This window comes from Rhinopithecus roxellana, chromosome 19, assembly GCF_007565055.1.
Source record: "Rhinopithecus roxellana isolate Shanxi Qingling chromosome 19, ASM756505v1, whole genome shotgun sequence".
NCBI classification, from domain to species: Eukaryota; Metazoa; Chordata; class Mammalia; order Primates; family Cercopithecidae; genus Rhinopithecus; species Rhinopithecus roxellana.
The window spans coordinates 80,755,201-80,779,886 of NC_044567.1; the positions used below are offsets into that span (position 1 = coordinate 80,755,201).

Below are 24,686 nucleotides of genomic sequence, written 5' to 3' on the forward strand. Positions count from 1 at the left end.
TAAGGAATCTGAGATCATTGACTTTTTCTTGGGGGCCTCTCTCAAAGACGAGGTTTTGAAGATTATGCCGGTGCAGAAGCAGACCCGTGCTGGCCGGCGCACCAGGTTCAAGGCGTTTGTTGCTATCGGGGACTACAACGGCCATGTCGGCCTGGGTGTTAAGTGCTCCAAGAAGGTGGCCACCGCCATCCATGGGGCCATCTTCCTGGCCAAACTCTCCATTGTCCCAGTGCGCAGAGGCTACTGGGGGAACAAGATCGGCAAGCCCCACACCGTCCCTTGCAAGGTGACAGGCCGCTGGGGCTCTGTGCTGGTGCGCCTCATCCCTGCACCCAGGAGCACTGGCATCGTCTCACCGCCTGTGCCCAAGAAGCTGCTCATGATGGCTGGTATTGATGACTGCTACACCTCAGCCTGGGGCTGCACTGCCACCCTGGGCAACTTCGCCAAGGCCACCTTTGATGCCATCTCTAAGACCTACAGCTACCTGACCCCTGACCTCTGGAAGGAGACTGTTTACCAAGTCTCCCTATCAGGAATTCACTGACCACCTTGTCAAGACCCACACCAGAGTCTCCGTGCAGCGGACCCAGGCTCCAGCTGTGGCTACAACATAGGCTTTTTATACAAGAAAAATAAAGTGAATTAAGCCTGTTACAAAAACAAACAAACAAACAAACAAAAAAACAAATACTTCTGCATAGCGAGTAACAATTTATAATAGCTAAACAGGAATGAATATGGATAGTGTTTCTCTCTTTGTGCCTCTGATTGGTGGGTAGGGGGGATTGAAAGCCTTATTTTGATCCGTTTTTTTTTTAAATTTATGTGCATTATTGATTAATCACTTAATTGAATTGGTGGGATATATTTTCATATATGCATTTGTGGCCATATTGATTCAGCTTTCTCTGAGCCCAAATTACCAATTCTTACAAGTGAAACAGGATGTCTTCTCCGTGTTGCAATCATTTTATACTTCACATAGTACGTTGAAAGTCTGAGGTAGCAAATTCAGCTTTGAGAAGTCCTTGGCTTGGGGTCAAGGAGCATTGCTGATATCAGGAGAAGCTGCCTGAATGTGAATTCGGTGGTAAAAATGAAAAGATATTTTATGTGTTCGGCTAGGCACAGTGCCTCACACCTGTAATCCCAGCACTTTGAGAGGCTGAGGTGGGCAGATCGCTTGAGCTCAGGAGTTTGAGAATGGCTCTGTGGGCAACATGGCAAAACCGTATCTCTACAAAAAAATACAAAAATTAGCTGGGCATCGTGGTGCACATCTGTGGTCCCGGCTACTTGGGAGGCTGAGGTGGGAGGATCGTTTTAGCCTGAAAGGTGGAGGCTGCACTGAGCTGTGATTGCACCACTGCACTCTAGTGTGGGTGACAGAGTGAGACCCCATCTCAAAAAAAAAAAAGAACCAGGTGTGGTGGCTCATGCTTGTAATCCCACACTTTGGGAGGCCAAGGTGGGCAGATCACTTGAGGTCAAGAGTTCGAGACCAGTCTGGCCAACACAGTGAAACCCCATCTCTACTAAAAATACAAAATTAGCCAGGTATGGTGGCTCGTGCCTGTAATCCCAGCTATTCTGGAGGCTGAGGCAGGAGAATCGCTTGAACCTGGGAGGCAGAGGTTGCAGTGAGCAGAGATCACGCCACTGCACTCCAGCCTGGGCGACAGAGTGAGATTCCATCTCAAAGAAAAAAAAAAAGATATTTCATGTGTTCATATAAGCAGAGAAATAAGTATAGACTGCGTTATGTTCATTTGCTTCCCAGTGTTCCTTGGTAGCTGGATTATTCATCTAACTGAGATGTAAGATCTTTTGAGCTTCTAACATAATAGTTATTCATAAAGACATTTAGGCTGATGGCTTTCTCAGAACGTCCTGCTGTTCATGATGGACTTCATCTATATTTCAACGAATTTCTAAATGGAGGAAACAGAACATTTTTCCTTTGATTAATTCATTGGTTTTTCAGTCCTCAAGGACCCATAGGCTGGCAAACTCTAAGAGGAAGTCACAAAAGGAAGAACGGTAAATTGGAATTGGAACCGTGGAACTCGCCCCGTAAAAATCTTTCAACACTGTCCTGAATTCAACATCTGAAATACGGTGGACCGGGAGAAGATTGATGGAAGCTAATTTAAAAAGCTAATTTAAAATTGCACCAAAAAAGCACAGCGTTGTGAATTTAATAAAGTTCATAGGATGTTTTGGACCACGATTTTACAACTCTCTCACTTTGTTTTTTTTGATGTTTTGGACCACGATTTTACAACTCTCTCACTTTGTTTTTTTTGATGTTTTGGACCACGATTTTACAACTCTCTCACTTTGTTTTTTTTGAGACAGAGTCTCACTCTGTCACCCAGGCTGGAGTGCAGTGGCGCAATCTCCTCTCACCGCAACCTCTGCCTCCCTGGTCCGAGCAATTCTCCTGCCTCAACCTCTTGAGTAGCTGGGACTACAGGCATGTGCCACCAGGCCCGGCTGATTTTTGTATTTGTAGTAGAGATGGGGTTTCACTATGTTGGCCAGGCAGGTCTCAAACTCCTGACCTCAGGTGATCCACCCACCCTGGTCTCCCAAAATGCTGGAATTACAGGCGTGAGCCACCACACCTGGCCACAACTCTCTCACTTTTAATTGACTTTGCCCCAGAATCAAGCACTTGGACTAGCAAATGATGGCTGGTTAGATCACAGAGGTGTGTGTTGCATTGTGTCTGTTCACTGTGAAATCGGGATTTTAAGAGTGTATGCTGTTGAACACACACCTGTCTTTGAGTGGTCGGTCCCCAGGGGCCACCCCTAAGGTGGAGATTTGGGGAGGTGATCGTGGGAAGCCCCAGGGCGAGCAGAGGAAAAAGAGAAAGGGGAGGAAGGGAAGGTATTAGAATGTGTGTTGGGAGAGGGTTTCCTTAAGAGCCAGTGCAGAGGAAAGTCTTGAAATGCACTAAGGAAATACAGTCTGTGCCGTGATGGTAGCGCCAATGTGAAATCCCATAAGCAGCTGCTTGAAAAAGACTTGGTGGCAGACATAACTCTTTTTGCCTTGTAAGTGTTCCGGGAGATTTCACATGCCGTTGTTGAATTGTTCCCAACTTGGGTTCAGGGTGCCCAGGAACTAGCAAAATCATCTTTTTGTGGTAGGATCTTTGTAGGAGCCAGGGGCTGTCACCCAGGAACAGCACAGCCCCTGCACTAGATAGCCTTTCTCTAATCTGTATAAGGTGGAACAGGGAAACGAGCCTCCTCTCTGGTGTTTGGGGCTTCAGCTGGGCTGGGTTCTGAGTCCTCTATGCCTAGTTCCCCTTGGGAAGCACTGGAGAACTTGAACTGGAAATTCTCTTCCTAGGATCAACCAAATATTCCCAAAGCTTCATGGAAGCTTAGCTCCTTGTGTCTTTTGTCAGTTTCCCTAAAAGTCAAGGGATTCTCATGGAGATGGTGTATGGGGTCGGGGCTAGAGGGCTGGGAGGATGGCAGGGCAGGGGTAAATCTAAACTTCAGGTGTCTTGAGGAGTCCGACTTGCATCACAGAGCTGGTTTTCCCCCATCAGGCAAGGTCGGTCTTTATTTATTTATTTATTTTAGAGACAGCGTCTCCCTCTGTCACCCAGTCTGGAGTGCAGTGGTGCCATCATAGTTCACTGCAGCCTTGAACTTCTGGGCTCCAGCGATCCCCCTACCTTTGTCTCCTGAGTAGCTGGGACTACAGGCACACGCCTAAATGCCTAACTAATTTTTAAAGTTTCTGTAGAGATGGTGGGGGTGGTGGGGGGTGGGGGGGAGGGGCATCTCACAGTGTTGCCCAGGCTGGTCTCGAACTCCTGGCCTCAACTGATCCTCCTATCTTGACCTCCCAAAGCACTGGAATTTACAGGTGTGAGCCACTGGGCTGGCCAAAGTCAGCCTTTTGTACCCCCTCAATGTCAGCCATTGATTGGTTGTGGGCCGCCCACAGGTGGAGAGGTTCCCATTTGTTCAAATGCAATTTACAAACAAGGGGGCAGATGGGGCCCATTAGCAGCAGAAACTCACAGCAGCCAGTGCCCAGTAAAGGTTTCATGCAGGGCCTTCCTACACAACCCAAAACAGCAAAGAGAAAGGGCCAGGTGTTGACCTTTTTCTAACTCATCCCTTTTAACACAGTAAGTTCAGCAGTGCTCTAAGAGTCCCACTTCAAAGTACCCCTCTTGCCCTCCGAATTCAGTGTTGTTGGCCCTTTCGCTTGAAAATCCCCCTCTTGGATACAGAGGAAATAGGAGTCAGATGTCTGCACCTTCTGCACCTGTGGCTTGAACAGGACCCTCTGGGGGTCGCAGGAGGAGTGCTTGGTGCTGGTGCTTGGCAGGAGGTGGGCTGGGAGATGATGGTGGCCTTGATCCTCTTTCAACTACTTCATTCCAGTGGTTGGAATACCTCAGTAGTGAGTATTAATTTTCTTCCCCCCTAAATCCAGCAAGGAATCTAGTTCCTTAAGAGAAGAATATGTTCCTGCTTTTAACAGAGCTTTGACTCTTTTTGCAAAATAATAACTGGGCATTCTTGTGTTAAGGACCATTTGTTTCCTTCACCTGCTTTTCTTCCCAATGTAGCTGAAAAGGGCCCTGAGCCACTTAGGAGATTTTTTTTTTTTTTTTTTTTTTTGAGACAAATCTCACTGTGTCACCCAGGCTGGAGTGCAGAGTGACATGATCTTGGCTCACTGCAACCTCTGCCTCCCGGGTTCAACTGATTCTCCTGCCTCACTCAGCCTCCGGAGTAGCTGGGATTGCAGGTGTGCACTACCATTCTTGGCTTTTTTTTGTGTGTGTATTTTTAATAAAGATGGGGTTTCACCATGTTGGCCAGGCTGGTCTCAAACTCCTGACCTCAGGTGATCCACCTGTCTTGGCCTCCCAATGTGCTGGGATTACAGGCGTGAGCCACTGCGCCTCACTGGAGACCTTTTTTTTCTGAACTAAAATTTCTTTTCAGATACAAGGTTCAGGGAGGGTGGTGTGGACCAGTGAGAGAGGTTTCATTTGTACCTTTTTCATTTTTATTCTGATCCAGAGTGATTGGAGTATTGATGGATGTTGTCACAGGCTTTTGAAGTGGCCTTTCTTGGTGATTGAGTGGCTCTTGCAAAATTCTGAATTTCAGAACCAGGTATTGCTTTCTGGCTATACTAACATGTCCTTTTAGGAATCTAATGAGATCTGCTTTGCCTCTGCCCCAAACAGATTTGCTCTATAAGTTACTGTCAGTCAGGGCAAGCTCCAAGCTCTGTATCTAAAAAGCAAAGCCACCTGCCAGCCACAACCAGGTGCATGTTGCCTTTGGACCTTATGTCAAAATATCTTCATCATCTAAGAGTAAAACCCCCAAAGAGGTCAGCCTGATCTTGTAGAAAGCTGTCCTTGGGAAAATGATTAAATGTCAGTAAACAAGAGCATTTCAGAAACTGACATGGTCCCCAATGTTTGTGTTTAGAGCCTCCTAATGTGTCAGAATTGAGTTGGAGACTTAAAATGTAATTGCATGTCTTGTATTTCATGCCACGTTCTCGGCGTGGTGCTGGGGCAGAGTGGGAAGCAGACCACAGGGCAGAGAGGGCCTCTGCCCTTCTATTGTCCCGTGAGAGAGATGGATATTCACAAATAATCCTGCCCCTAATTAATTGCAGCTGGGATAACCATTATAAAAGACTAGAGAGTGTGAAAAGGGGTGACTGTCTCTTGGTCTTGGTTGTCAGGCAATGCTATGGAAAGGCTATTGAGAGTCATAGAAGTGTCCAGTACAACCACCAGCTGACGACCATAGTTCAGGAGGAAGCAGGCGTGTCTGAGACATGGTGAGTTTCAGGCTCAGTTAAGGAGCTGGAGATAGCTACCAGCTGTTAGCAACACTGGAGGCGTGCAGGAGCAGCATCAGGGACAGATTTGGGAGTCCTTTGGGGAAGCCATGGGGAAGCCACAGGAATGAACAGGTGGCTTTCTTTTTTTTTTTTTTTTTTTGTGATGGAGTCTTGCTCTGTCGCCCAGGCTGGAGTGCAGTGGCGCGATCTCAGCTCACTGCAAGCTCCGCCTCCTGGGTTCTGGCCATTCTCCTGCCTCAGCCTCCTGAGTAGCTGGGACTACAGGTGCCCGCCACCATGTCCAGCTAAATTTTTTTGTATTTTTAGTAGAGATGGAGTTTCACTGTGTTAGCCAGGATGGTCTCGATCTCCTGACCTCGTGATCTGCTCACCTCGACCTCCCAAAGTGCTAGGATTACAGGTGTGAGCCACCGTGCCCGGCTACTTTCTTTTTTTTTTTTTGAGGCGGAGTCTTGCTGTCACCCAGGCTGGAGTGCAGTGGCACTATCTCAGCTCACTGCAACCTCTGCCTCCCAGGTTCAAGCGATTCTCCTGCCTCAGCCTCCCAAGTAGCTGGGATTACAGGCACCTGTCACCATGCCCGGCTAATTTTTGTATTTTTAGTAGAGACGAGGTTTCGCCAGGTTGACCAGGCTGGTCTCGAACTCCTGACCTCGGGTGATTCGCCCGCCTCGGCCTCCCAAAGTGTTGGGATTACAGGAGTGAGCCACTGCGCGTGGCCCAGGTGACTTTCTTGAGAGAGTATGGAGAGGGATCTGGGAGAATGTCTGGACCAAACCTTTTTTAAGGACCTGTCACCTACATGCAATAAGAACCATACTAATTGTAATAAGACCATTGTTTATATTTTGTTCTCCCATTACTGCAATTTTCCCAATCCCTGTAGTATCCCCAGGATGGCTCAGAAACTGGGTTCCTGCTGTAGTCACTGTGAGAACTTCCTTCCCAAGTATAGCCAAGCACCCGCCCCACTGCCGCGGCCTGTGCCAGCCTCCTCCTTCTCTGCACACATTGCATATCCCTGTGGTCTCCGTTTTGAGCTCAGAGTGTGGGCCTCCAACCATCAGCACCGTATCACTCCATAGCTTATTAGAAATGCAGAAGCTGCAGCCCCCGCCCAGCCTGCTGAATCAGGCTGTGTTTTAACAAGATCCCTAGGATCTGTCTGCCTGTTGACAAGTGAGAAGCACTGGTCTAGGTTACCTCCTCCTCAGCATCCCGAGCCTGGCCGGAGCCCCAACACACTCAGACCAGCAGCCCCAGGCTCCGGTGACAGCAGCTGTCAGACCCATGGGAGTTCAAGTGCGGGTCATCAGGGCCCTGCCGGCTACTCCACCTCTCTGGGTCCCTCAGCTTAGAGATTCCACTTGAGTGTGGACCCATGGAATTAGAGAATTGTTCCCCTCTGCTCTGGTGCCCTCTTTGCACTAATGTTTAGGGACCTAGAGAGGGCATCAGGAAATGAGACAGAACAAAAGCCACCAAGAGGAAGGAGGAAATTCAAGTGCCATAGCTATAGAGAGGCTCAGGAGGATAAAAACCAAGCAATAGCAGGGCCGAGAGATTTTTTAAAAATCAACTTTATTGTGATATATATATATGTATATATATGTGTATATATGTTTATATATATATATATATTTTTTTTTTTTGAGACAGAGTCTTGTTTTGTCACCCAGACTGGAGTGCAGTGGTGCAATCTCAGCTCACTGTAACCTCCGCCTCCTGGGTTCAAGTGATTCGCCTGCCTCAGCCTCCCAAATAGCCAGGATTACAGGCACCTGCCGCCACACCTGGCTAATTTATGTATTTTTAGTAGAGATGGGGTTTCACCATGTCGGCCAGGCTGTTCTCAAACTCCTGACCTCAAGTGATCTGCCCACCTTGGCCTCCCAAAGTGCTGGGATTACAGGCATGAACCACCACACCTGGCCATATTGTGATATAACTAACACCGAATAGAACTCACTTATTTTAAGGGTACAGCTTGATGAGTTTTAACACATGTATACACTGTAGTCATGTAACCACTGCCCCATCAAGATACAGAACATTTCATCACCCCTAGAACTTCCCTGGTGACTTTTTGCTGTCAATTTCTTCTCTCTACCCCCCACATTTCCTCACTCCTGTTCCTAACTAGCACTGATCTGCTTTTGCACTAAAATCTTGCCTTTCTTAAAGTTTCCTGTAGATGCAGTCATACAGATGTAGTCTCTTGTGTCTCACTTCTTTTGCTCAACACAATGTTTTTGAAATTCATCCATATTATTGGATGTATCTATAGTTTCTTCCTTTTTATTGCATAGTAGCATTCCCCTGAATGGATATACTGCAGTCTGTTTATTCATTTACTAGTTGATGGACATTTGGGTCATTTCCAGTTTTGGATGATTTTGAGTAAAGTTACAATGAACATTCACATACAAGTCCTTGTGTGGACCTGTGTCTTCATTTGAGATATTTTTTTCCTTTTAAACTTTTTATTTTATTAGGTTGGTGCAAAAGTAATTGCACAATCTAAATCCTCCCTCTCTCTGGATTTGCAATTCTTCCATAAATCTAAAGTTAACTTTAGGGGGTATATGATGTCAACCTGATTTATTTAAAGTTGATTTTAGATTTACAGAAGAATTGCAAATCCAGAGAACCCCCATAGTCTTCTTCATCCACCTTCCCCCAATGTTAATATCATACTAATTATGATACATTTATCAAAACTCAGAAATTAACATGGGCACAGTTGTATTAACTAAACTCCAGACTTCCTTCAGATTTCACCAGTTTTTCCACTAATGTCCTTTTTCTGTTCCAGTATTTAATCAGGATATAATGTTGTACTTAATTATTATATCATAATAGTCACTTTCAATCTATGTCCATTTCTCTGTCTTTCCTTGTTTTTTTATGACTTTGACACTTATGAAGTGGGCTGGTCGAATATTTTGTAGAATGTCCTTCAATCGGCTGGGCGCGGTGGCTCACACCTGTAATCCCAGCACTTTGGGAGGCTAAGGCAGGCGGATCATGAGGTCAGGAGATGGAGACCATCCTGGCTGACACAGTGAAACCCCGTCTCTACTAAAAATACAGAAAATTAGCCGGGCATGGTGGCGGGCGCCTGTACTCCCAGCTACTTGGGAGGCTGAGGCAGGAGAATGGCGTGAACCTGGGAGGTGGAGTTTGCAGTGAGCCGAGATCGTGCGACTGCACTCCAACCTGGGTGACAGAGCAAGACTCCGTCTCAAAAAAGAAAAAAAAGAGTCTGTGCATAAATCTCATGTTTTAAGAAAGTTTACAAATTTGTATCGGGCTGCATTCAAAGCTGTCCTGGGCCACATGTGGCCTGTGGGCCATGGGTTGGACAAGCTTGCAGTTTGTTCATTAGAAGTGAGTCACTAAATCTGATCGACACTCAGGGGAGGGAGATTAGGCCCCGCCTCCTAGAGGGAGGGGTATCAAAGAATTTGTGGGCATATACTAAAACCAGCACCATAATTAATGTATTTATGTATTTATTTGTTTTGAGATGGAGTCTCTCTCTGTCGCCCAGGCTGGAGTGCAGTGGCGCGATCTCGGCTCACTGCAAGCTCTGCCTCCCGGGTTCATGCCAATCTCCTGCCTCAGCCTCCCAAGTAGCTGGGACTACAGGTGCCCGCCACCACGGCCGGCTAATTTTTTGTATTTTTAGTAGAGATGGGGTTTAACCGTGTCAGCCAGGATGGTCTCGATCTCCTGACCTCAGGTGATCCACCTGCCTCGGCCTCCCAAAGTGCTGGGATTACAGGTGTGAGCCATCACAGCTGGCCAATTAAAGTATTTTTATAATTTTAAAAATTATTCTTATTTTTAGAGATGGAGTCTCACTATGTTGCCCAGGCTGGTGTTGAACTCCTGGACTCAAGCGATCCACCCACCTTGGCCTCCCAGAGTGCTGGGATTACAGGTGTGAGCCACTGTACCTGGCCTGCTTTTTTTTTTTTTTTTAAAGACGAATCTTGCTCTGTTACCCAGGCTGGAGTGCAGTGATGCGATCTCGGCTCACTGCAAGCTCTGCCTCCTGGGTTCACGCCATTCTTTTTTTTTTCTTTTTTTTTTTTTTGGAGACGGAGTCTCACTCTGTCGCCCGGGCTGGAGTGCAGTGGCCGGATCTCAGCTCACTGCAAGCTCCGCCTCCCGGGTTCACGCCATTCTTCTGCCTCAGCCTCCCGAGTAGCTGGGACTACAGGCGCCCACTACCTCGCCCGGCTAGTTTTTTGTATTTTTTAGTAGAAACGGGGTTTCACAGTGTTAGCCAGGATGGTCTCGATCTCCTGACCTCGTGATCCGCCCGTCTCGGCCTCCCAAAGTGCTGGGATTACAGGTGTGAGCCACCGCGCCCGGCCTTGGGTTCACGCCATTCTACTGCCTCAGCCTCCCGAGTAGCTGGGACTACAGGCGCCTGCCACTACACCCGGCTAATTTTTTTGTATTTTTTAAGTAGAAACCGAGTTTCACCGTGTTAGCCAGGATGGTCTCGATCTCTTGACCTCCTGATCTGCCCGCCTCGGCCTCCCAAAGTGCTGGGATTACAGGCATGAGCCACCTCGCCCAGCCCTGACCTGCTTTTTAATATTTTTTAGAGATGGGGTTTTGTTATGTTTCCCAGGCTGGCCTTGAACTCCTGAGCTCACGTGATACTCATACCTCACCCTCCAGAGTAGCAGGCATTACAGGTGCATGCTGCCTCACCTGGCTAATAAATGTTTTTGGAGGGATGCGTTGAGCCTATGCAGGTATCCTGTTTCCCCTTAAAGTTTGCCCATGAACTTAACATTCCTCAGTGGACCCTACCTGCAGCTGTTATTACTGTGATGTTCTCCTGGTGATTTTCTATTCTCCCATGCCTTCTGCCTTTATTACATGGAATTCTTCTGTAAGGGAGATTTGTTTCTTCTCCATGTATTTATTTATCCTGTCATTTATTTATATCAGTATGGACTCACAAGTATTTATTTTATTCTCTGGGTGAGAGATGTTTTTAAGATGGGGAAACGGCCTATTTTAAGTCAGCTTAACTGTGAGCCAGGTAGCGGGAGGTGTGGAAAGGAGGAGCATAGATGGCGGGGAGGAGTGGGTGGTGGATGGGCGAAGTTCCCAGGAAGGTCAGTGAGAAGGAGATCCAGAGGTGGGGCCTTGGCAAAAATGAGGGACACCCTGTTCTCACAAACGGGTAAGAAGAAAGTTTGGGAGGGTCGATTTCCATGTCAGAAGGGAGAAATTGAAGGAGTTCCCACTAATTAGTTTTTGTCTTCTCCGTCAAGATGTTTTCTGTGACGACAATGGGAAGTTGACTTTTGGAATTTTAATTGTCCTGGCCAAAATTCCTGGCCTCTAGAATAACGTTTCTCAACCTTGGCCCTGCGGACATTTGGAGCAGATAATTCATTGTTGTGGGAGCTGTCTTGTGCATTTCGGGCTGTGTCGCAGCTTCCATGGCCTCTACCCTCTAGATGCTTTAGTGCCCTCTCCCGTTCCCCCAGCAGTGACCACCCAAATGCCTCCAGGCAGTGTCAAATGTCCCCTGGGGAGCAAAATCGCCCCATGCTGAGAACCAAGGATCTAAAATTAACACACACAATTCTGGCAATCCGCAGGATTCTTCTTTTTCTTTTTCTTTCTTTTTTTTTTTTTTTTGTCTCCTTCTGTTGCCAAGGCTGGAGTGCAGTGGTGGGATCCACAGCTCACTGCAGCCTTGACCTCCCAGGCTCAAACAATCCTCCCACCTCAGCCTCCTGAGAAGCTAGGACTGCAGGTGCACACCACCATGCCCAGCTGATTTTTTTTTTTTTTTTTAAGAGAGGGGATCTCACTATTTGCTCAGGCTGGTCTCAAACTCTTGGGCTCAAGCAGTCCTCCTACCTCAGCCTCCCAAAGTGTTGGGATTATAGGCATGAGCCACTGCATCCAGCCCATGGGATTCTTGATCATTACTTTGAAAGACTAAGATGATGGCATTCGCCTATTAATTTTCTGCAGAAAGAGCTCAGCTGCTTTAGTGTGTACACTCAGTGTTGACGCTGTGGATAAGGGAGGGCCCTGTTTTCGTGCAAATAGCGGATGGTCCTTTTAGCACATAGCCCAGATGAATCAAGAGGAAATGGAGTTCTGGTTCGCAGAGGGTCTTTGGTTCTAAAAAGGGTTGCTGTGGTTCTAGCCTTCCTCGTGGTGGAGGGGTGTTTTGCTCTCTGTGTGGTTTCTGTGTGGGCCGTGGGAAACAACTTGGTTGTTGTGACAGTTGGGGACACGGCAGCTCTTCTCATAGGTTAATTTCTGAAAGCCCATTTGTTCTAAATCCAACGTGACGCCTACCTAGCTGGGTACAACATTGGTTGTTGGTCAAGTTTCATAAAACAGCCTGGGGTGTTCGGGACTCTTGTTCCTTTACAATTCTCATTTGACTGCCCAAAGACGCTTGCACTGGGGCCTAATTTTCTTTCACCTTCTATACGTTTTTAACAAGACACTGCCATTTCAAACATAGCGAACGTGACAGATGCAGGAACAAGGCCAAGACAGAGGCTGCGACGACCTCGTACAGCCGCGGATGCCATCTGTTGGTGGCTGGCAGAACTGATGCCCTTTGCTGCGAGGGAGCTTTGTTTATTGCACAGAAAGTTGAAAGTTGGCAGCAGAGAACCTTGTTACCAACTGGGAGGGTAGGATTGGCAGGATTAGGGAGGACTGGAAGGGGAGGGAATGCGTGTTTGCTTTGTAGATTGTGTATCAGTAATCAGACGGTGCCAAGAATCCATAGTTGAAATAATTTTAGGAGAATTTTTCAAGGTTCTGGCTAGGATGCCACCAGGACGTCCAATCCGTTTCTCAGTACACCGTCAGTTAAGGAATTGGGCTGTGGGAAGTTAACAGAGCAACAGAGCGGTCTGTAACCTAAAAAGACCCAGTGTCTCCCACAGAGCTAGCATGCATCCTTATTTGTGGAATTTAATATTGAGGGAGAGTATTAACTCCTCACTCTAATCAAAGAAGCTAAGACAATATCATGCAAAACAACTATTATATTCTATCCTGGTTCAGAGTGCTTTCAAAGATGAAATTTGTCTTGCTACCAATCCATTTATACCACATTTCTGATGACGAAACAGATTCCTAGAGACTAAATTTCTTTTTTTTGAGATGGAGTCTCACTCTGTCACCCAGGCTGGAGTGCAGTGGCGCGATCTTGGCTTACTGCAGCCTCCGCCCCATAGCCCCCCCACCCCCGGGTTCAAGCGATTCCCCTGCCTCAGCCTCCTGAGTAGCTTGGATTATAGGCATGCACCACCATGCCTGGCAAATTTTTGTATTTTTAGTGGAGGTGGGATTTCCCCATGTTGGCCAGGCTGGTCTTGAACTCCTGACCTCAGGTAATTCACTCGCCTTGGCCTCCCAAAGTGCTAAGATTAAAAGCGTGAGCCACCACACCTAACCTAGAGACTAAATTTCTTAGGTCCATATGTCTGCTTGATAGCACGAGCTGGAATTAGTTCAGCCAGTGAGTTCTCAATTCTGGATGCATGTAAGAATCACCTGGGAAACAAAAAAACTTAGTGGTTGACTTCAGTCTCAGATATACAGATTCATTTTTTAAATTTTTATTTATTTATTTATTTTTAGAGATGGGGTCTCACTATGTTGCCCAGGCTGGTCTTGAATTCCTGGGCTCAAGCAATACTCCCACCTCCGCCTCCCAAAGTTCTGGGATTACAGGTGTGAGCCACTGTGCCTGACCAGATATATGGATTTAACTGGGCCCGGCCAGGGCTGGGTCCTGGGCTGTGATTCTAACCTGCTGCCTGGGGTTGAAGCGCTTCTCCTCGGGGTGTGGTCCATGAACCAGCCGGATCAGCATCACCTGGGAGCTTGTTAGAAATGCAGAATCTCAGGCTGGGCGTGGTGGCTCAAGCCTGTAATCCCAGCACTTTGGGAGGCCGAGACGGGCGGATCACGAGGTCAGGAGATCGAGACCATCCTGGCTAACATGGTGAAACCCCGTCTCTACTAAAAAATACAAAAAAAAAAAAAAAAAAAAAAAACAACTAGCCGGACAAGGTGGCGGGCGCCTGTAGTCCCGGCTACTCGGGAGGCTGAGGCAGGAGATGGCGTAAACCCGGGAGGCGGAGCTTGCAGTGAGCTGAGATCCGGCCACTGTACTCTAGCCTGGGCGACAGAGTGAGACTCTGTCTCAAAAAAAAAAAAAAAAAAAAAAAAAAATGCAGAATCTGAGACCCCACCCGAGACCCTCTGCATCAGAGAACCTGCATTGCAAAATGTTCTCAGATGATTCCCGTGCATGGCGAAGTTTGTAAACTCTGAGTGTTACTTTTGAGATCAGACATAAAGCGCTATCCACTGGTGTCTGGAGGATGTCTTATTTATTTATGAGAGAGGGTCTCTGTCACCCAGGGCTGGAGTGCAGTGGCATGATCACAGCTCATGGCAGCCTCTACCTCCTGGGTTCAAGGGACCCTCCTGTCTCAGCCTTCCAAGTACCTGAGACTATAGGTGTGTGCCAACAGACCCAGCTCATTTTTTTTTTTTTTTTTTTTTGAGACGGAGTTTCGCTCTTATTGCCCAGGCTGGAGTGCAATGGCATGATCTTCACTCACTGTAACCTCTGCCTCCCAGGTTCAAGCAATTCTCCTGCCTCAACCTCCCAAGTAGCTGGGATTATAGGCATGCACCACCATACCAGCTAGTTTTGTATTTTTATTAGAGATGGGGTTTCACTATGTTGGTTAAACTGGTCTCGAACTCCTGACCTCAAGTGATCCACCCACCTCAGCCTCCCAAAGTGCTGGGATTACAGGCGTGAACCACCATGCCCAGCTTGCCCATCTCATTTAAAAATTATTTTTTGTAGAGACAGGGTCTTGCTATGTTGCCCAGGCTGATCTTGAACTCCTGGCCTCAAGTGATCCTCCCACCTCGGCCCCCCAAAATACTGGGATTACAGATTACAGGCATGAGCCACTGCACCAGGCCTGTTTGATTTTTACCATTCAGACAGCACTCAAGGCCTAGGTTGAGTGACCTCTATCGAGGGCCCTGGGCTTCCCTCTACCCTGAGGGTTCCATGTGCCTCCAGGTTGAAGCCATTAGAGAGTCCAGAACTGCCCCCACCCCAGAAAAAATCTTGCTCGTGGCCAGATGAGTGTTCCACAGCCCTTAATTTCTGGGTGTGTCATAATGTAGTCACCAAATCAGGCCCGTGGGCTGCCTCTGGGTCCTTCCTGTTGAGAGTGATGGCATGTCACTGCTGGCTTCCCTGAGGGTGAGAGGTTCAACTTGTTTAGTTCGGCCCCTGCGGTTCTCTCACACTACCTCTAGCTCACAGACTCTGCTCGTATTGGAAAACTGGGAGGCAGTGCCTTTTTCTCTTTTTTCCTTTCTGAAATAGAAGGTACTCAGTCAATGTTGGATTTGGAATATTGGAATGAAATGAAGGCTGTGTGGGCCTCTGGGCAGCCTTTGGTGATAGAAACAGGCTTCATCCCCGCTGACTTGAGTTTCAGTTGAGGAGCTCCTATCTGGGCAGCACTCTTCACCAGCAAAGGCCGTCCGTTGTCTTTTGAAAAGAGATCTTTTTTAGTTCATTTCTTAAAATCCAGTGCTATATGAGAGCTAGTCTGATCTTTTCTAAATCTGTACTTTCATTTTGGGTAGCGCCTAAAAGAGACACAGCAGTCCCTGTTCAACCTCTTTTCGGGAAACCGAGAGCCTTGGCTGCTTGTTCATCCCTTCTCTGCTGTTTTCGACAACAAACCCCCCTTTGATGAAAGACCATTCTGAGACAGGCAGAGCTGGTTCCCCTTTTATTTCACCTCTTTTCCAAGCTCCCTTCTGCCACCTCCTGTATCTCTTCCAACCTTCCTTCCCCAAAGAAAAACAACAACAGACCAAACTTTGAAAAAACAAGGGAGGCTTGTCCCCATTGGTGAAATCCCTTGAAAGGATGTCACTGAGAAAGGGTCTCTGTGGCTCTTTTTCTGCAAGCCTTGGGAGGTCTCTGAGGATCTGATCTGGGGAGACTGGAGTGCTAATTATATGCACAGAAGCCATTCATTAGTTGCCACTAGCAAGAAGACTTTGCCAGTGCTCATTCCTCTGAATTCAGAGGTTTTGAAAGAACCCCAAACTGGGCCTGCGACTTTCTTCAATCTTGTGTTTTAAATATAGATATATATATGTGTATATATATATATTTTTTCTTCCTTCTCCAGCCTCTCTGTTCTCCTCTGTTGCCCACAGCAACCCCAGCAGTTGGTACCAGCACAGAGTGGAGAGGGCAGGCCAGGTTACCTCTGTGTCAAGCAATCATTACTGAGCAATTCACCAGAGCCTCAGAAAGAAACAGATTTCTCTGAAAATCTCCCGATCCAAATCACCCCCTATATGTAACTAGCAGCTCCCCAACCCTACCTTTCCTGAGAGGTCCGTGTTCTCTAGTACCTGAGCAGACAGGTATGAGCCACTGGCTTCCTGCCTTTTTGAGGCCTTGGTTTACCAACCATGCTTTGTTAACTCTTTAACACACTTCCGTGACGTTCACACTTTCCCCCTACCACACACACTCCAGTAGAGACAGACAAGGGGAAGAATTAGATGATGAGCCAGCAGGTGCCCATGAGGAACAGGCAGTCAGGCCATAGGTTTTTCTCTTTTCTGCTTTAACACGAGACAGTGCTTTGTCAAAAGGAAGTGCTAAAGTTGTCATGGAAATAAATCATTAGCTAGATTGAGCTATCTTTAATTTGGGCGGGAATCTGCCATTCATATGTCTAAATCTCAGTTTACAAATGAGCATTTGATGACTTGATTCCTGACACTTATTCTTGTGATTCTTTTGAATCTCAATTAATAAGAAGATTATGATTTTTTTTCTGAAGGGAAGAAAAAAATAAAGTTGGAAACATAAAAATAAGGCTCATCAGGCTATTCTGCTGTCTGATTTGTAAACGCACAGTTCCTTTAGGTTCTAAGGACTGGCGTGTTCTTTGAGATATTTGTCAATGACATGTGAAATGTGTTCTGAGTAAAGGCATTTTCTTCTGCAATGTTCATTTCTATTTCAATGGTCTGCCTCAGTACTTTTCTTTAATTAATACTGTTTATGCTCACTGATGAATAATTCAGAGTCATACAAGCAACAGATGTCAGCGGATTCGAAATGACTTCCCCTGAATTATTTATTATTTCCAAAAAAGTAACAGGTTTGTTGAACAAGTAATTGGCAACACAGATGTAGATCAAGGTTTGTCAGCAGGCAACAAGTTTCACTACTGCTTCCCCTTTTGTGCACGTTAATAACCGGGACAGTATTGTCTAAGAGGGAGTCTGCCTGATACCACTGCTTAGGGAGTCATTGACCCATCCTGTTGCTGACTTGGAGAGCTGGAACCTTATTTGATTTCCAGGTTGTCTAACGATGATGAAACATGAATGGGAATTCATCCAAAAATATAATTAATGAATGTAGCCTTGTAAATATCTCTCAGACAGAATGACTTAATACAGGTGCCCAGAAAGAGGGAACATCTTTGTTTGCAAGGATATGTTAAGAATAGAGACCTAGAAGAAAAATAATTTGACAGATATGTAAAGGTTTGTGTATAAGAATGTTCTCTGCAGTGCTGTTTATGACAGAGTTTTTGCAAGGAGACAACTTAAACGTCCAACAATGAAAGACTGGTTAGATAAATTCTGGATTTCAAGCAATGAAATATTATATCGCTACTACAATGATATATATGTGTTTTTGATCTGGAAAAATGTCAACATATTAAATGAAAGATGATATTAAGTGAGAGAGTCTATAAACTGATATGGCTTATTTCTGTAGGAAAATATATGTATGTGTGTGTTTTTGTGTTTTTTTTTTTTTTGTTGTTGTTGTTTTTTTTTTGTAGGCATAGGGAAAAGTCTAGAAGGAATTACCCCAAAATGTTAATAGTGGTTATTTAGGGGTAGTAGGATCCAGCATGACTTTTCTTCTGTCTCACGTATGTTGCCATCATTTTCACTGTAAATCTGCTTATGTTATGAATCTCAGTTAATATGACTTTCTTTCTCATAGAATGCCATACCTCTTCTTGGAACTAAGCACAAATGGGTAGAAGGTTAAGCTGCTGTAACAAGAGATCCAACAATATTGTGACTTAAAGAAATAAATCTCAGGCCGGGTACGGTGGCCCATGCCTGTAATCCCAGCAATTTGGGAGGCTGAGGTGGGTGGATCACCTGACATCAGGAGTTCGAGACCAGCCTGGCCAACATGGCAAAACACCATCTCTACAAAAAATACAAAAATTAGCTGGGTACAGTGGTGCACGCCTGTATTCCCAGCTACCCGGGAGGCTAAGGCGGGAGAATCGCTTGAACCCAGGAGGCGGAGGTTGCAGTGAGCCAAGATCGTGCCATTGCACCTCCAGCCTGGGCGACAGAGCGAGACTTGGCCTGCCTTGTTATCTTCTAAAGAGCCAAGTCTGGCTGCTGTCATGAGAAGGAAACATGGGTATGGAGGAGGCACGACTTGCCGTCTCAAGGCCCTGGTCCAAAAGTGGCCCATATCACTCCTGCTCCCACCCCTTAGCAGGGACATAGGCACATGGCCATACCCCACTGCCAGCAGGCTGGGAACATAATCCTTACAGGCATTTATGTGACCAGCAATAGCACAGTGCTATGGAGAAAGGAGAGAAGGAATTTTGCTGGGACAACTTTCAGTCTCTGCTAAATTTATTTATTGATTTATTTTTACATTTTTTTAGAGAAGAGGTCTTGCTTTGTTGCCCAGGTGGGTCTTGAACTCCTGGGCTCAAGTGATTCCCCCAACTTGGCCTCCCAAAGTGGGATTGCAGGCGTGAGCTACCATGCCTGGCTGCTGCTAAATTTATTACCCTTAAAATAAAAATAAAAATAAATTTGAAAAGGAAGTTGAGTTTTGATTAGATGTCTTCAGAGGGCATTTCCTTTTGGAATTAATCATACAGAAGATGTGTACTCTGAAGCAATTTGAAGAATTAAAAAAAAAAAAAAAAAAAAAGGAAAGGTATAAAATTTGGACACTGCCTTCCAGGGATTTACAGTCTGATTGAGAAAGTGGACCAGTCACAATTCGAAGTAGTATATACAAAAGGCCAGAGAGTGTTCAGATCAGTGCAGAGGAGCAAATTGGCTAGGGTCATGGAATAAGGCTTAGATATATTGAAAGGTTTGCAATTCTGCTTCGCTGAGCTACCAGGATTACTTGTACTTTTGGAAGAAGTAAAACTATTTGTGTTTTGTGACATTTTAGGGTAGCATGACCTCCCTTTACAACCCAGAGGAACTGAATCATATTTTCCTACTGACTGACTTAACAGTCATTTAAGACTCTAATTGGTCTTCCGTTAGCTGTCATTTATTGTAATTCTTTGTGAAACGCATATGATCTTTAACATAAAATATTTTGGAAGAGCTACAACGTAAAGGAAACTCAACTTGATAACGTAAAAATTGTCTTTTAAATAATTTTTTAAAAATATGGTTTTAAAGCTTTTTAGTATGGTTATCTTGAGTAGGGTATTTCTAGGCTTATTTGGAAGGCAAACCAACCTCGGATAGGAGTGTTTCTGTCTTTAATAGATTAATGGTAACCATATAATACATTACCTCCTTCACAAGAAGATCAAAGTTTACAAATCTTTTGCCTTGAGTCAGATTCTTCAGCTCTGGAGTTTAGGTTAGTAGAACCCCAAAAATATGTTGTTTTATGCACAAAGCCTCGCAAAGTCAAGCGGTAGATTTTGATCTCTTCTTTAACCTACCCTGAATGTAGTCCCTTAAAATGTGTTGGAATTCACATTTGGTATTTCTCTTCTATGCCATGAGATGCAACAAAATGTTTGAAGGGAGACCATAGGAACCATTTGGTGCTTTGGTGATCTTTTCGGGAAAACCTGGTTTCGGAAGCCCCATAAGGCAAGAATTATTGCAAATAAGGCCCAGATTTGAAAATGCTGTTTTTCAAATTGTACTTATTCTAGAAATAATGATGTCTACATCTGCGAAGAACTTTAAGAAATTGGGTGATCCAGTTGCCTGCTTTGACAGATGAGGAACTGCAATGCAAAGAGGTCAAGCTAGTTTCTGGGGTCACCTGCTTCATTTGTGACAAAACTAGGAACCATGGGTCTGACTTAGTCCTCTGCCCTACTGCCCTGTACCACAGTAGGCCTCGCTCTTTGTATTATGCCAGTGGTAGTCACCTGCCTTGCTTCCTACCATCAAAGGGAACTTCTGGTAGACACTCTTTCACAGCTCCTGATCTGCAGCAGTGATGAATTTAGCCTGGGATGAAGTGGGAGTGACAGAGCCATCTTTAGACCCCAGGACCTTTCTGGATGCTTTGTTTGCAGAACAGCTGCAGAGATCATGAGGGACATTTCTCGATTCATATTAATAAGAAACTCATTTGGGGCAGAATTTGAACTTACAGCCAATTTTATAAGGAAGTTTCAAAGTCAAAACCTCTCTGGGTTGTAAAGGGAGGTCATGCTACCCTAAAATGTCACGAAGCACAAATAGTTTTACTTTTTCCAAAAGTACAAGTAATCCTGGTATCCAGATAAAGAATTGTTAACTTGTTTTTATTGGTTTACCTCGCCTCAGAGTTCTGAGAGTTGGATTTTCATGGTGACAAAAAAAAATAAAATATTTCCTGCTTATTGTAAAGTGGTCAAAGCACTGAAAAGCAATACCATCTTTTAGAATACATTTCTTACCCTTGTTTGATCAACATGAAGATGCATTGCCACTCTGGGGTATGATTCTGGTTTAATCGTTGCAGTGTTTTGGAAAATGTTTGATGGCCTGTAGGTTTATTGATTTCAAAGACTGTAAATCCATCTGCCCATCTATGCATCATTCACCCTCCTCTCTGAGAGCAGTGTGGGAGGCTTCTACTGAAGTACCAATAACTTGGATTGGTAGTCTTCAAGCTCTTGGGGGGACTTGGTAACTCCACACTTAAGTTTTTCTACCTGAAAAACATACAGTTCTTAATTTTCAAAATGCAGCTTCGTTTACGCCTGAAGAGGAGGAAGTTTCATAACGCAGCCAGCACTGTTGGTTGTCATGCAATAACCATTCTCTCTTCACTCTTGTTAAACCTTTTCTTTAGTTTTTTTTTTTTTTTTTTTTTTTTTTGAGACGGAGTCTTGCTCTGCCACCCAGGCTGGAGTGCAGTGGCCGGATCTCAGCTCACTGCAAGCTCCGCCTCCCGGGTTTTACGCCATTCTCCTGCCTCAGCCTCCCGAGTAGCTGGGACTACAGGCGCCTGCCTCGTCGCCCGGCTAGTTTTTTGTATTTTTTTAAGTAGAGACAGGGTTTCACCGTATTAGCCAGGATGGTCTCGATCTCCTGACCTCGTGATCCGCCCGTCTCGGCCTCCCAAAGTGCTGGGATTACAGGCTTGAGCCACCGCGCCCGGCCTTCTTTTCTTTTTTTTTGAGATGGAGTTTTGCTCTTGTTGCCCAGGCTGGAGTGCAGTGGCGCGATCTCGGCTCACCACAACCTCCACCTCCCAGGTTCAAGCGATTCTCCTGCCTCTGCCTCCCAAGTAGCTGGGATTACAGGCATGCACCACCACACCTGGCTTATTTTGTATTTTTAGTAGAGACAGGGCTTCTCCATGTTGGTCAGGCTGGTCTCGAACTCCTGACCTCGGGTGATCCGTCTGCCTTGGCCTCCCAAAGTACTGGGATCATAGGGGTGAACCACCGCGCCCGGCCTGTTAACCCTTTTGTTCATTCCATTTTCTTGCCTGTGAGATGTGCATAAGACCCAGCTCCCAGAGTCATCGTTGATTCCTACTCTCTAACTTTGCCTGATTAGATTTCTGTTAAGCTTGAGATCATTTATAGCCAACTTTTTCCAGATTAAAATCATAAGCCTCTGTTGAAAGGTTTTGTTATTCCAAATTGGAACCATCTTGACTTCACATCAAATCATTCATCTCTAGCTCAGTCACCACATAAGCTTGTATAATTCTCTCAGGGCTTCTGTCGTTGTTAATTTACATCTGACCTTGTTCTGAAAACTATTTAAGGCCATGGAGCCCTAACTTAGAACTTGCTGACTTTTAACTTTGCCAGTTGGTCTGGACCTGTGAAAATATTTATCCAATCCGCTGAGAAATCAGAGTAAAGATTTTCATGAAAACTTCAGTCGGGCGCAGTGGCTCACACCTGTAATTGCAACACTTCGGGAGGCCGAGGTGGGCAGATCACTTGAGTTCAGGAGTTCGAGACCAGCCTGGTCAACATGGCAAAACCCAGACTCTACTAAAAATACAAAAATTAGCCAGGCGTGATGGCATGTGCCTGTAGTCCCAGCTACTTGGGAGACTGAGGTAGGGGAATCGCTTGAACCTGGGAAGTGGATGTTGCAGTGAGCTGAGATCACACCACTGCACTCCAGCCTGGGTGACAGAGCAAGACTCCATCTAAAAAAAAAAAAAACAAAAAAACTTCCAAAACCATTTAAAATATTGATTTATTTTGACTCTTGATCATTGTGCCAAGAAAGTTGGTTACGACTAGCACTTCCATCTTACAAATAGGGAAATGGAAAACTCAGAAAGGTCAAGTGACTTCCCTGAGGTTGGTAAGGAGAGGTAGAGCCAGGATTTGAACCTGGGCAGTGTAGCCACAGGGTCCTCACTCTTAACCACTGGGCTCTACTGTCTTCATATACATATGTATGCATGTGTCTGGTTCCTGGTGGTGATGCCCTGGGGAGCATTTACCATGAGCGCAGTGGGAAAAGCGTGGAGCATGCTGGAAGGCATAGATGCTAACATTTTCATTCTGGATTTGTGAATTTTGCACTAGGGTATCTGCTAGGCCATGAGCTAGAATTGTGTACTGAGAGTCATCATTAGTTAGGTGTTTTTTTTTTTTTTTTTTTTTTGACGGAGTCTCGCTCTGTCATCCAGGCAGTTGTGTGATCTCGGCTCACTGCAACCTCTGCCTCCCGGATTCAGGCGATTCTCCTACCTCAGCCTCCTGAGTAGCTGGGATTGCAGGCACTCACCACCACCCCTGGTTAATTTTTGTATTTTTAGTAGAGACGGGGTCTCACCATGTTGGCCAAGCTGGTCTCTATTCACCCACCTCAGCCTCCCAAAGTGCCGGGATTACTGGTGTCAGCCGCCGCACTCGGCCAATTAGTTAGATATTTATATGGAAGAACAACTGACTTGCCAATTTAGTCTGTAACATCAGGAGTTAAGAGACATTGGAACAACAGAAAAACATTATTAAGGATGACTCTTAAGATGTCAAGAGGAAAAAAAAATGACTTCTTCAGTCAAAAAAAGAGCAAAAGCTATCATACTGTATGAGCCACAGGCTGAAGGCTATCTTCTGGGGCCGGCTTAAATGCATTAGATTAGTCTGCAATGTGGATTAAGGGACTGTGGGATTTAATAACTTGTGTATTAAAAAATGGCCCTGCAAATGTTACTCTAACGTAAAAATGTAAACATTCTAATTGAATTTAGAAGCAATAATATTAAAATTTCTTTTGGTGATGCTCCTTAGATGCATTAAATAAAATATCAAAAGTCACAATTGATTAAACTGAAACTTTAAGCACTAAATTCTTCAGCTAGAGGTTTTTACTTTATTTTTTCCTGACATGTACTCAGAAAATTCTCCCTTTACATAATTTATGGTCATTCTGCTGTTTAAATGTGCCAAAAAATGTTCTCGGAGTTTTGGCAGTGTTTTGAAATAGAGTATATTATCTTAGTCTTGAGCTATATATATAATGAACACTCAATATATATTGATGGTGGTGTTTTCATGAGTTGAAATCTTGCTATGGGCAAAGGAAGGAATAGGCTATTATATTACATCTGATGCTTAGCCTGCCTTTAATGAGTAATGTAGAAAAATACACCTCTTCTTCCTCCTATGGCAAGTCTGTATGTAGTTTTGCTAAGCTTGTGTCTGCCCACAAATCCTAATGAGAAGACGGCATTGATCTGAGATGGTAGCAAAGTACAGCTGGGATACTGCTGTCCATATGTTCTATGGTTCCAGAATTCCATGGACTACAGACAGCCTTGTAGAAATCACAAAGCATGAGTGATAGTTATAATCAAGGAGGTCTTCTCCTTTTTATCCAGGGACAAGCAAATGAGACAGATGTGAGGGTGGCAGGGAGGCAGAGAGGTGACATTTTGAATCTAGACACATAATGCGGATTTTGGTTGACCGAAAAGTGTCTATGTATTTGGAGCGGTGAGAACAGGCAGTTAGGAGCATCCAGGAAACCTCCTCCTCTCTCCTCTCCTGCCTTTCAGGGCATCTTCTGGAGTCCCCAGCATGGCATGTTCTGCATTAAAGAGTATTGTGGAGCCAGACATGGTGAAACCCCGTCTCTACTGAAAATACAAAAATTAGCCAGGCGTGGTAGTGCATGTCTGTAACCCCAGCTACTTGGGAGGCTGAGGCAGGAGAATCACTTGAACCTAGGAGGCTGAGGTTGCAGTGAGCTGAGATTGCACCACTGCACTCCAGCCTGGGCAACAGAGCAAGACTCTGTCTTAAAGTGTACTGTGGAATTCATCCTTATGTAGCTACATGAAAAAGAAAACCAACAACATAAAATACGAGTACTGGTTAGAAGTTCATTACAAACAAATCACACCATTTTTATGTTAGACCACCCCAACCACTTCCCGTTTTTGTTTATTTTTGACAGGTTCTCACTTTGTCACCCAG

At 45.3% G+C, this 24,686-nt stretch overlaps 1 protein-coding gene across 2 annotated transcripts in view; it reads left to right on the forward strand.

The window, feature by feature from the left end:
- The window catches only part of PITPNC1 (phosphatidylinositol transfer protein cytoplasmic 1), a 325,500-nt gene that overhangs the window by 86,930 nt on the left and 213,884 nt on the right, over positions 1-24,686 (forward strand). The window lies entirely within an intron of this gene.